The sequence below is a fragment of the Mustela erminea genome, chromosome 1, assembly GCF_009829155.1.
Source record: "Mustela erminea isolate mMusErm1 chromosome 1, mMusErm1.Pri, whole genome shotgun sequence".
Lineage (NCBI taxonomy): Eukaryota > Metazoa > Chordata > Mammalia > Carnivora > Mustelidae > Mustela > Mustela erminea.
The window spans coordinates 38,489,549-38,503,136 of NC_045614.1; positions in this window are offsets into that span (position 1 = coordinate 38,489,549).

The following is a 13,588-nucleotide window of genomic DNA, read 5'->3' on the forward strand; positions in this document are numbered from 1 at the left end:
CGATTGCTCAGGACAATGCAGCTAAAAGCGATTGCAAAATAAGTGTCAGGCTCAGTGATTAGACATAGTAATATACTGTAGGCTGGGTATAGGCTCTCAATTTCCAAAGCAATACCACTGTTCATGATAGTTAACAATATTTCCACTCCAGCACAAAATAGTTTTGGTTGGTTAGTTAAATTGTTTGGTTCAATTTGCTTGTTTGCTTGTTTTTGATTGTTTGTTTGTTTTTATGTCTCTCTAAGTCTGTCAAAGCTCATTTTAATATTAATTTTGTGTATTAAAAAAACCTTTCACTTTGGGGCACCTGGCTGATTCAGTCAGTGAAGAACTTGACTCTCACTCTCAAGGTCCTGAGTTCAAGCCCTGCATTGGACACTTACATGTCTGTTTGTTTGGGGTTTTTTTTTTTGTTTTTCTTTTTTTAAACCACGGCAGGTTTTCCTATGATTCCTGAGCTAGTTTCCTCCAGATGTGACACATTACTCAGCCAATCTGTGCAATGACGCATTGTTTGCTCTCGTAACAGAAAGATAGACTAGCTTTTGTCTTCAATCTACCTGTTCATGAAAACATCATTTTCTCCTTCCAGTATAGAATTTTGGGGTCACCGTTATCACTGAAACCGTTTATTAAACACTCGCTGTATACCAGCCACAAATGTGGGTACTTTCCACACATTTGGCTCATTCACACATCAGTTCTGTGGGGCTGGTATTTGTCTTCTTGTTGGCCAGAAGGAGAAACTGAGGCTCAGAGGCTATGTCCCTACAAGCTTCCATAGGACCCCAATATAAATCACATGTGACCAATGGAAGGAATGATTTGATTCAGATCTAAAAATGCCAGTGTTCACTTCATTTACACAAAATGAAAACTTTCTAAGTCTTTTTCAACATGATAATTACACTAATGTAATCTGGCACTTAAAATAATAAAAGCCTTAACTATCCTAATACATTTTCCTCGTGGCAAAATAGAGGAATCTAATACTGGCAGACAAAGTCACTGCCAAGAGGGCTCAGACCTTGGTTCTGATCTCAGTTCCTCTCTGGTTCACTCTGCCGCCTTGGACAGCTCCGCAGTCTTAGCTCGAACTGACTCATCTGTGAAGGGAAGGAAACAAAGTCCCGTTTCCTCTACGTAGAGTGTCTAGCTCTAAGACTCAGTCAATACTGTATTGTATTCTTTTTAGAAGAAAAAACATTTCTGATTCTGATGACCGGAGTAACACCAGGTGTAGATATATGCATACATAAAGACACATAAATACACATTTGATGTTTATGCATACACTCTTTTTTACGTACTTTTTTAAGTACTACAGAGCAAATTGGCTTTCTCGGTCCTTGGTCACTATTCCAGAGCAATAAGCTAGCTTCACTGATCCTGGTGTTTGGATCTCCACTCTTCTGAAATTAAAATACAAAAAACAAAAAACAAAAAAACACAAACAAACAAACAAAAAAAAACCCTGAGTTATAAGCGTAGGGGCCTTTAGGAGTTGTCTAGCCATCTCCCACCCCCACCGATCTGGCTTGACTTCAAGATTAAAGCAGACTGATTAGCAAGGAACCCCTTTTCCAGGTCTTAATATGAAATTCCCAGGAGTTGCCAGACATAAAGTGACTTGATGCCAAAACATGCAGGTGGGGAAGAAAAATTAATAAATTATAGGGATATTTTATATATACAATTCCAAATATGGCTACATGGAGTTTGGAAACATCTGGGTGATGAATTGAAATTTTACTTTTGCTTCAGCTCTTTGGCATAACGTAAACACAGCCTGCGAGTCCCTAGAGATAAATGGGAGCGTTGGAAACCGCAAAAGGTAGATTGAGAAAGAATCAGATTTTAAAACTGTGGCCCGCGATGCTTGCCAAATGGAAAAAAAAAATTCTAAAAATTCAAAGCAGTCCAAAGCATTTTCTTTCGGAGTTAAATTAAAGATATAGTGGCCCAGGTAGCTAAAATTAGAAGCTAATTTGCATATTCTTTCAGCCTTTAGTTGTAAATTTGGGGAAATGTGTGTGTGTGTGTGTGTGTGTGTGTGTGTGTCTGTTTTCATTTTAGTTTATATTTGTTTTAAAGACCTATTAATGTGCCGTTGGTTACAGTTTTCTCCTACTGATTCTACATGTGAACTAAGATTTTGGGCATTGAAGAACTATTTTCTGAAAATAGTCTTCAAAAGTGCTAGTTCTTTAAAAGTACCAAATGAGGGTATATGGTATATAGTACAAGCACTTACAGTATGAATTTTAAAGGCTTTCACATCCAATTACTTGCAATAACTTAGCTTCTTTCCCAACCTATAATAAATCATGTATATATAAATGTTACAGAATTTAAATATGAGCAGAGTTTTAGTATAATAGTATATCACTAGGAATCAGTATTTTTGTTATATATAGTACTGTTTAACATATGTGAAATAAAATCTCATTGATTTGGGTTTGCTAATTCAGAGTTTGTGGAGCTGGCTTCAAGTTGACTCTTCATTAGGGAAGTCGTTCTTCATAGAAAGCTCAAATTAAGGGTGTAAATAAGACTGCAAATGGGAATGTATAAAGTACTTAAGAGTAAATTTAAAGTACTTTAGAAGTACCATTTGCATACGAAATTGTTATGCTAATTATAAGTAATTCTTATTAAAGTAGGTCTCCTAAGAAGATCTTCTAGGCAAGTTCCCTTAGTGAATTTAAGTTACAGAATGTGGCAGAAAGTAATAAACCAAGATTTCTTTTAAATACTGTATTCTTAAATTCAGAATTTTCATTAATTGTAAATTACTTTTGGCTAATTAATCCAAATTGCTAACATTTTGCTAGCAATTTCAGTTCCGTTCCTAACTCTCTTCTGTAAAATTCTAACATTGTATTTTTCCCAGTGGTTAGAATTCCCACGTAGGTAAAAGGTATTTTTTTAATTTAGAGGTTAAAGAAAAGAAAAACTCTGTCACAGAAGTGGCTCAAATCAGAACTGGTTGTCTCCTCACATTCACGAGTTTCCTTGTCCATAAAAGAGACCAAGAGAAAGCTGAGTAACAGATAAAGAAGGTCTAGTACAAAACTAGCGGTTAGACCTCCCATGTAAGTGCCATCCTAAGTCAGCCACACACCTGTTGTTGGTTCCCTGGTTGTTCGTGTTTATGTCCCTGTTAATGTAATGTTGAAACCACTCTATGGAAAGTGAAGAGTTTAGAAGTTGATTGGAGTTTCAGCTCCTCAATGCAACAATGATGGTCGAGAACTCTGAGCTTCCAGCCACACTGTCGGGTTCTGAGAAACCACAAGCACTACCTTGCTTTCATCTGTTGTGAGACAACACCTACCACAGACCTCTCCTGTCAGATAAGACCCATCTCTGTCCTTCCTCATGACTCCCAGAAGATTCCTTGATGAGATTTTATGACCTACTTCTATTAAAACCTAAACTCGTTTCGTGTGTGTGTGTGTGTGTGTGTGTGTGTGTGTGTGATTGTCCCCATTAAGACCTGTTCTCCCTATTGCAATAGCCTAAATAGAATCATCTCTTTATTTGTCTTCTGTATTCTGTCTTTCATAGTTTAGGGCTATGGCTTAGGTAAGATTCGACCTCATCTTCAGATCCCTGCTTACTCCAGCTAGGGAACAAAGACTGACTGGTGATCTAGGGACCCCAGAGTGAGTCTAGTTCCTGGTCCTGTGCTCTGGATCCTCGACCCTTGGCAGCAAGGTAAGGATGTGATTTTTATTCTTTTTGAGTTCTCATTTGACTTCTGGTGTTAACCTCCTATGGGTTTCAGGGCCTGATCACTTGGTGATAACTGTAAATAGATTAATGGGTTATAGAAATCTTGTCTCTCTTGGTTCCTGCCTGCAAATTGGACTGGAATCTTTTACCTTACTCAAATTGTCCATCTTTATCAAATTTTCAGTCATTACAGTTTCCTTCAGGAGCTGGCTATCATCTTCCAAACTAATATTTCCAATCTTTTCTCTCCCCTGCCTGAATTAGCATCACAAAGAGTTTCAACCTGACTGACCAGATCCCTCTGAGACTCTAAAATCTCAAGAAGTTCTACACTCTGAAGCCCAAAGATTTGATATAAACATCAAAGGAATCGTCACAACCAATCATACATGGACCAGAATTATCCCTGGATAAGCCATGGCTAGACCATTAAGGAAGTCCGGTCATGCCTATGGTTGTCTCAGAGGTCAGTCACCATTAGTGTGGATGACGTCACCCAGTGCATTAATATTCTACCTGAAGAATATCAAGAGACTCATAACTGCATCAGTAGAAGACTTTCTTGCACAGACCTCTTAGAACCCACTGGCCAGGTTACCCTCAGAGTTCAATATCTGAGTCTTTTCTGGAATACCACCTTTTTATTAAAACTTTTCTTTTTTATTTTAGGCATTCCTCTTTTAAGATGCCTGATCTCTAGGACTACCAACGACTGTTGTTTTCCACCACCTCTCAATAGGTAGTCCAACCAAGTTGGAGAAATGCAGGAAGAATCCTCAGGACATGATTTTTTAGCCCCTGCTTTGCCCCTCTCGGGAGGTTTTTGATCACCTCTTCGATGTTCAGCAACAAAGAATATTCATTCATTTTGAACAAAAGGGAAGGCTGACAGTGTTGAACATTGCCTGAGTCCTGTGTTCTCAGAAAGCAGTGATGCTTGAAAATTCCTTCCTACCCTTTGGGTTTTGAAAAAGAACTACCCACCAAGAACCACTCTGCCTCCACGACTCTGAGCTAAGACTCACCTTCATCCTTCGTCAATGACTCAGAGAAGATTTGTCTCCATTTGTCCTTGTAACTCTTAGAAGACTAGTGCTGACTCTCTTGTTTACTTGCCTTTGTATGATCTGTGGCCCCCTTGCTTTTCTTTGAGATATTCCTCATTAATGACAAGCTCTCTGTCGCAATGGGCTCAATAAAATTATCTCCTTCGTTACCCTGTGCCTTTTGTTTTTCACAGTGTAAATTTTTGTCAGAATACGTATGTGACCACGTACACCGTGTAGGCTAGAAGATGCAGCCTATACAGAGAGGCACGGAGGGAGAAGTTCAAGGTAAGGTGGAAATTCACAATTCTACAAATTTCATCAGTGGCTTTTCAGGGCATAGAATAGTCCTCCATATAGTTCAGACTAATGGAATAATTGCCAGATATCTCAGCTGGGGCTGTGTAAATACCCCCACAAAAACTGTGATCCTCATTAATTTTATCTCTTCCCACAAAACCCAATTATTCATGCCCAGAGAGGACATGAAAATTTCCTGACTGCATGGCTATTTATTTTCTGTAGATGAAACTGAATCACTTGTCAAACTTAAAGAAAAAAATAGGTGTTCACCTTCTGCTGCTTATCACTAAAAAGATGTCAATCTCAATTTGTTGTACAGGTCAGTTCCCATGTTCTCATGTCAAATAGATTTTTCTCCCCCTTCTACTTCCGTATTTTATGAGTACTGAGAGTAAGAGTGGGGGGAAAGTTTGGAAGATAAAAGAATAGTAGAGTAAATGTAAAATGAGAGTAAAATATGTAAATTGGAAAACCAATGATTTCCCTCCATAATTGAAGATATCATCATAAAAGGAGACCTTATCTTCACAATCTACTTTGTCTTCAAACTTAAAGTACAAAGAAAATAGATCTACCTTTTGACTAATAATACAAAGTCTAAGTTGCTTACATCGCTTGTACCGTTCAAGTCCTGTTTTCAAAAATGGCATCCAGAACATTCTGTCTTAAGAGGATGAACTGTTATTTCTGTAGCTTTTAATAACTGACAACTCCACATTTAAATCTTAGGCTGTACATAAACTGTCAGCATCCAAATTTGCCCAGACAAACAGAATTGGAAAAAACAAAAATAACATGAGGGAAAAAATGCGTTATTAACAGCTGTGTAAATAACAGCGACAACATTAACTAATAAAAGGAGACCAGCAATCTCAGTAAGAACCAAAGAAGGAATTCAAGTTGCTGTAAATAGATTTAGAAGGTTTGGCTGTGCTTCGACTCCTTTCCAAATTCAGTTTTCTTTCAAAGTTACTGCATCGAGGAGCCTAGAGGAAAACCTTTTATGGCAAACTCTTACATGAGTAAAGAAAAAGTAACAAGAAAGTGAGAAAGTTTCTTACCTACCACCATTATGGAGAGAGAGAGAAAGGGAAAGAAGGTCAGTTATTACTCTCATGTCCCTCATCAACTGCCTGACTTGTACATTCATATTTGAAGGGGACAGCAAGACTACTCCAAGTGCAAAAACAGAGTGAGGAAGCGTCTTCACTCCCTTCAACACAGCCATTGAAGGCGCTTAGTCAAAGGTCTTTTGGTTGCCGATAATAGAAACCCTTCAAAACTTGTTCAAGCAAAACAAGGAATTTTGTTTAAGAACTTCCAGGGGAATCACTGGGAACTCAACAATGGGAAATACAATTAGGTCTTGTCAAGGAATAATGATTGTATACCTGAAATTTGCCAGGCATCTTTATACTTGCTGAAGGCCACGCTGAAATAGACCAGCAGAGGCCCTGCTCCCATGAACTTGCATTCCAGGTGGGAAGACAGATTATGAACACACAACCACATAAATAAGAATGTCAAATACTAGTATGAAGAGATAAAACACGCATGTGTTATACCAAGTAGGATAAAACAAGAGTCCTGGAATTTGGGAGAAGGGGAAATGAGAGCTTCGTGCAGTTGGGAGAGCTTTCTTGAAGAGGTGCTACTGGTCTTGAAATCTAAATGAACTGCCAGAGGCTGTATCTGTGTGCCTTGCAAAATCTAAGGGAATGGCTTTGCTTACAGAAGGGACAAGTCAAAACTCAGAAGACTAGAGCCTGCTTTGCCATAGACACAGGATGTGAATCACAAATGTAATTTTTAAATTTTCTAGTTGCCATATCCAAAAAAAAAGGCAAAAAGGAACAAACCAAAATAATGTTTACATCTTTCATTTAACCTAACGTATCCAATATGTTATCATTTCAGCATAAAATCAATATAAAAATTATTGACATAGTTTATGTCGTTTGTATTAAGTCTTCAAAATCCACAACGTGTATTTTATACTTAAAAGGCATCTCAATTTCTATGCTAAATTTTCGGTAAAGTAAAATGTGATCCTACCAAAATAACAAAGTTAGTTTTGGTGGAAAAATGTTTTATACTGATTCATTTTTAAATTAAAATGTAAATTCATTAAAATTTAGTTTGACTTAAATCAGTTCCTTGGTTGTACTAGCTATCTTTGAAGAGCTCAATAGCCACATTTGGCTTATGGCTAACATTTTGACCAGTATAGAAGAAGAGAACAAGAAATTCAGGGAATAGAGGTGGATGGAGTGAGAGGGAGAATTGGCAATGTAAGCCTGGTCAACAATGGTAAGCAATTTGGAATTTTGGCTTTTAATCTAAGTATAATAAACAGCTATTAGAATTATGTAACAAATGACCACAAACTCAATGGCTTAAAACAACATAAATGTATTATCTTATCATTTTGATGGTCAAAAATTAAAAATGAGCCTACAGCGCTAAAACCAAGGTGTCAGTCATGTTAGCTGTTCCTGGAAGCTCCGTGATGGCATTCACTCCTTGCTTCTTCCACTTTCTAGAGCCTGATTGCACAACTTGGCTCACAGTCACACCATCCCAATACCATTTCTTCTGTGCCTTGCCTTCGTCTAGCTGACCCTCTGACTCCCTCTTCTAAGGACCTTTTTGTTTGCATTGGGCTCACTCAAATATTCCACAAAAAAGCCCCATCTCAGGATCCTTAACTTGATTACATTTGCAAATTCTCTTTTGTCATGTGAGGTAACACATTCACAGGTTTGGGGATTCGTATATGGACATTTTTGAAGAGCCATCATTCAATCTATCACAGACGGTTTAAGCACAAGCGAAGTGACAGGTTCTCATATAAACTTTTAAAAAAATCAGACTGGCTGTTAGATCAAGAATGATCTACCCATAAAGAAGTAAGAAAATGGGCTAAGAGGCTTGTTCACAGAAATCCAGTTAGGAATGGTCAAACACACTGTGAGAGATATGTTAGTTCTCATCTATCTAGTTCCTCCCTTACTCTTCCTTTGGGGGAAGAGCTCCCCATTGCTACCATCAGGAGGATTGGCAGGCCTGCTGCTACCCTAGCAAGAAAAAGTAATATAAGACTCAAGCGTAGCTGGTCATCAATGTCCAGGCACCTGGCCATGATGGTTAGTCCAGCAACGAGCATGTCAGTCAAAATGAACTCTTCTTCCTGGATCGTTCAGTTTAGAACTGGAGAAGAACTCGCCTTGCCCCATGGCTTATGGAATCAAAAGCACACAAATCAGTAACTACAAGCAGCAGGCCCTTGTGCAGGTGGAAAGAACTTATCTGCACGGGGAGAGAATGGCAGCAATGCACTAGAATAAGATTAAACCTGGGAAGGAGAGACAATCCTGATCACACAGTTGGTGTCCCTCTCTTGAGTCGTGTCTGAACCCACATGCTTGGGCTTTCTGATTGCATTAAACACATATATTTCCTTTGTTATGAGTTTGAGTTGGGTTTCTGTCACTTGCAACCAAGAGGATCCTGACTAATACAGGTCTTAGAAGGAAATGGGAACTGGAAACAGATGCATTTCTTCAATCTCTTGAGGGACTACATGTTTTCTCATTCTTCTCTATATGCAGGGTCTTCTTTTGTCCTCTTTCCCTGAAAAACCATTCATTCAGCTTGTCTATGCACATGACAAAGATGGCCTTATCATCATAATAGCTTTTCTGGGAATATCCAGCAGAAACCAGCATGGATGAACTGCCAAAGAGAAATTCCCAGGACAGAGAATGTGAATGACCCAGCTTTGGTCTGGTGACTACCCAAGGTTCAGAAGGTCTCTTAGGGTAGTGGTAAGGACATGTCTCAGAGCAGTAGTTGACCATCATATGCAAACTCCTCTCCGCCCCTCTTCCTCCTTAACACTTCCCACAAAGAGCTTGGAGTACCTCTGTATCATCAAGGAATGAACATCTAAAAACTCCTTTCTTCAGTGATTCCATCCTGGATGGAGGCAAAGGTCACTCCTTCCATTACCCAACCAAGACAGGAGATTCCTGAGCTCTACTTATAGTCCAATCTGCTACCAATTCATCAAACTTAGTTTAGAAATGACACTTAATATGTTGGCTCATAAAAGTCCAAGTTTATTTTTAGGACCAAGGTTGGGGATATTGAGCAGTTCACATAGAAAAGGAAGAAGTAAGCTGATGGCCAGACTCTAATAAAGGTCAGGATTCTTGCATTTTAATAAAGTACTACTAGGCTTAGAATCATTTGCAAACTATCTCACTGTCTTTCATTTTTTACTCTATTCTATACTAAATAACAATGTGCCAGAATTTTTTTTTTTTTAATGAAAACTTGCCCAGTTCAGAGAGAGAGTTGATGATGGTTGGATGTGGATCACACTGATAGAGATTTTTATAAAGTTTGCATATCTATTGCTATTGCTAATCTAAACTATTGCATAGTTGACTATCCCTTACTTATTCGTTCATCAATTCAACAACTACTTACTGAGTCTCAACTACAATTCAAGCAGTGTTCTAGGTATTGGAACATAAAGAACAAAAGACAAAAATCTCTACAGTTGGGTAACTTCCATTCTTGTGGAAAGAGACAGATAATAAGCTAAAGAAGTAGAATAAAGACTGTTAAATGCTGGTGAGTACAATGGTGATCGGTAAACCAGAGGGCTGTATCTTCTTCTGTCTGGGAAAGGAGAGGACAGAAGGTGGAGGTTGCTTTGTTTACAGATAGTAGTCACAAACTAACTACAGCCTCAGAGTATGTTTTCAGATTGGTTCCTGTCCATGGGGCCAAGTATCAGAAATACATGGTGAAATTTTTGTTGAGAGACATCTGGCTATTTTGGGGCCAAGACAGAATGGTGCTGACTGCTGAGCACACAGATAAGGAAGTTTACATATTTTGAAACTCAAGTAAGTAAAGCCATTGGTTCACCACCCAAGTTTTGCATACTAAGTAGGTTTCCCATTCTGACCATGAGAAGCAGTGTCAAGGAGAGTTGAAATCTTGAGCCGTTAACTGGGAGGAGAAATGTCACTGCTATTCACGTGGCTCTTTGACAATTGCTTGGATAAAAAGTACCCTCTATCGTTCATGCTGCCATTCATTTCTGACACATTAATGTTGAATCTCACAATAACAAAATATAGATCTCACAGTTTTCAAATTTGAGAAATGGCTAAAATATGAATTTGCTGCTATTTGGCTATGAAGTTTAGACAATGACCAGGAGTCAAAGTAAGCTGAATCAAAATGTTAATGTTTTTCTGTAATTCCAGATTGATCTTTATAAACATACACACTCAAATTTTCAAGCAGTGTTTTCAGCACTGTCTTTTCCATTAATGTCAATGAAGATAAGGGTTTAAAAAGAGAGCTTAGGGGCGCCTGGGTGGCTCAGTGGGTTAAGCCACTGCCTTCAGCTCAGGTCATGATCTCAGGGTCCTGAGATCGAGCCCCACATCAGTCTCTCTGCTCAGTGGGGAGCCTGCTTCCCTCTCTCTCTCTCTGCCTGCCTCTCTGCCTACTTGTGATCTCTACCTTTCAATTAAATAAATAAATAAAATCTTTAAAAAAAAAAAAAAAGAGAGAGCTTAAATGAAATGCTCTTGTCATGGAATTTAGTCCAACATATAACAAATATGCTTTTGAATACCAGGACATGAGGCAGCATAGTGGGGTCTATACTTCCTCAAAGCTCCAGACCAATGTATCTACTTGCCCTTGCTCTTAGATGTCTCAAGGTCAATCCAAACCTGACCTAAATAACAAATAACTGATGGTCTTCCCTCAACACTACCTCCAAACCAGGGCCTGTCAACCCTGCAGAAAGATTCCTTTCACCTGCCAGACCAAATTTGTGTATCAGTCCTCAGTTTAACCTCCAATTTCGGAAGCTGGCAAACTATTTATGCAAATGGTCAGATAGTAAATACTCTAGGCTTTGCAGGCTTCACAGTCTCCATCGAAAATACTCCTGCCTTTGTAGGCGAAAGTAGTCTTACACAATCAGCAAACAAGTGGGTACAGCTGTGTTCCAGTAAAACTTCATTTAAAAAACAGGTGGACCAGCTTTGGCCATTGGGTCGTTGTTTGCCAGTCTCTGTTCTAAGATCATTCATCACCCCTCTCTACCTTGGTCTTACACCCGGATTCATGCTACCACTGCCACTTGCCTGGACTTTTGCCGAGGTTCCCTCACTGTTCCAGCTGCCTGCATTTTTGTGTTCCTGCAGTCATCTGCCAGGCAGCTAGTCATTTTCCCGGACATCACAAACATGTGCTCCTGTTTAAAACTCCACACTGGCTTCCCCTTTTCTGATCATTATAAATCTGCAAAATCCTGGGGATGCACCTCCCATTGCTTCCTACAGAACATGTCCCACCCCACTCTGCGGACCTGCTCTCAGTCCACCAAGCTTGCTGTGTTCCCTTCTGGGTCTCCCCTGAGCCTTTGTGACATTTCCTCTGTCAGGTAATATCCCCATAGGCCACAATGGTCATGAAGTCATGGGGATAGGACCCGTATGTGATTTTGCCCCTCATAGCATTAGCGTCATGCCTGACACACAGTAGGTTTTACTAGGGAAGAATTCTCTCCTAGCCCCACCTCCCAAAGACGGCCACTTCTTAATCCTCAAAACCTGTGAATACATTACCTTGCCCAGCAAAGAGACCTTGCAGGTGTGGTTAAGTTAAGGCTCTGAATTGGAACGAGCCCTGTGGATTATCCACGTGGGAAGAGGCGTTCTTATAAAGAGGGAGGCTGAAGTGTCAGAGGCTGTTTTGCCCAGCAAAGCCACGGCTGCCTCTCTGTGGGTTCAAGAGCCAAGAGATACAGGGAGCCTCAGAAACTGGGATAAGGCAGGGAAACGGATTCTTTGGTGCAGTGTCTGGAAGGAACGCAGCCCTGCCACCACTTTGGTTGTAGCCAGGTGAGACTGAGTTTGGAATTCTGACGTCCAAAACTGGAAGCTTATGAATTCGTGTTTTCTTTAATGCCTCTGAGTTTATGGGAACCTCTCATAGCAGCAATAGGAAATTAATAAGGTATGCTTGTGAAATATTTATGGAACGTGTAAAGAAATGAGTGAGTGATAGTAAGGATTCATTAGTAAACAAGAGAGACCCAGAAATCCTCATTTCATAGTCTGATTGATGTAGACATAAACAAGCAATTACCAATATGCTGAGATAACAACAACAAAAAATCTGGACTGGAGATACAGGCAGAGGAATTTCCATCTTTTGCTTTCTTGATTCTTTTGCAGCTGGCAGTGTGTTAGGATGGCCTCTGACGTTGCGTGCGCGCTTAGTGAGAACGACCAGGATGGCCTTTTTGTGGAGAAGGGCAGCCTCTAGGCCTTGGCTTTACTATCCATGAAAAACAGGGCATTTCAGAGTCAAGAAATGTTGCTTTTTTTTCCAGAACCACCTGGCCATACTCTGGTATGGTATACCATATTCTGGTATCTGTTGATCTCCAAACACTCCTAACCCCCTAAAGTCCTTAAAGGTCAACCGGATTTACTTCTTCACTCTCACAGTCCAGTACCTATATTTCTGTGTCTGTATTGCTGGACAATCTGAATATTGCTTTGGACCATCTTGGACTTTGGGTCTGACTAGTCCTTTGCTTGACCTTCATTTCTCAAACATGTGCAGACTGACCCTGGTAATACTTGAAGCAATGGTAGAAATGGCTCTTTGTATTCTCAAGTTGAACCTGTTTGTTTTGAGGGTTTTTTTGTTGTTGTTATTTTTGGGTTTTTTTGTATCGAACACAGTTACAATATTAAGTAGGATCTGAAATACAAAAAGAAAAAAGAAAGTAAAGTATACTTGGAGATCACAAATACATCACTGGGTTTTTTTATGTCTGGCTTTTACCTAGAAACCTCCAGTCTCTCCTGTGCTTTTATGGGTACCACAGTGGAAATAGTTTGAGAAACACTGGTAACTCTTTGACTCAATGTAATTATCTATGGGCTTCCTATCTGTGAAACCCTAAAAAATGTAAACTCTCTAATCACCATTCTTCTACAAAATGGAGTTAACGATAGTACCTACCATAGTTTTTTTTTTTAATTAATTAATTTATTTTCAGCATAACGGTATTCATTATTTTTTTACCACACCCAGTGCTCCATGCAATCCGTGCCCTCTCTAATACCCACCACCTGGTACCCCGACCTCCCACCCCCCCCACTTCAAACCCCTCAGATTGTTTTTCAGAGTCCATAGTCTCTCATGATTCACCTCCCCTTCCAATTTACCCCAACCCCCTTCTCTCTAACTCCCCATGTCCTCCATGCTTTTTGTTATGCTCCACAAATAAGTGAAACCATATGATAATTGACTCTCTCTGCTTGACTTATTTCACTCAGCATAATCTCTTCCAGTCCCATCCAGGTTGCTACAAAAGTTGCGTATTCGTCCTTTCTGATGGAGGCATAATACTCTATAGTGTATATGGACCACATCTTCCTTATCCA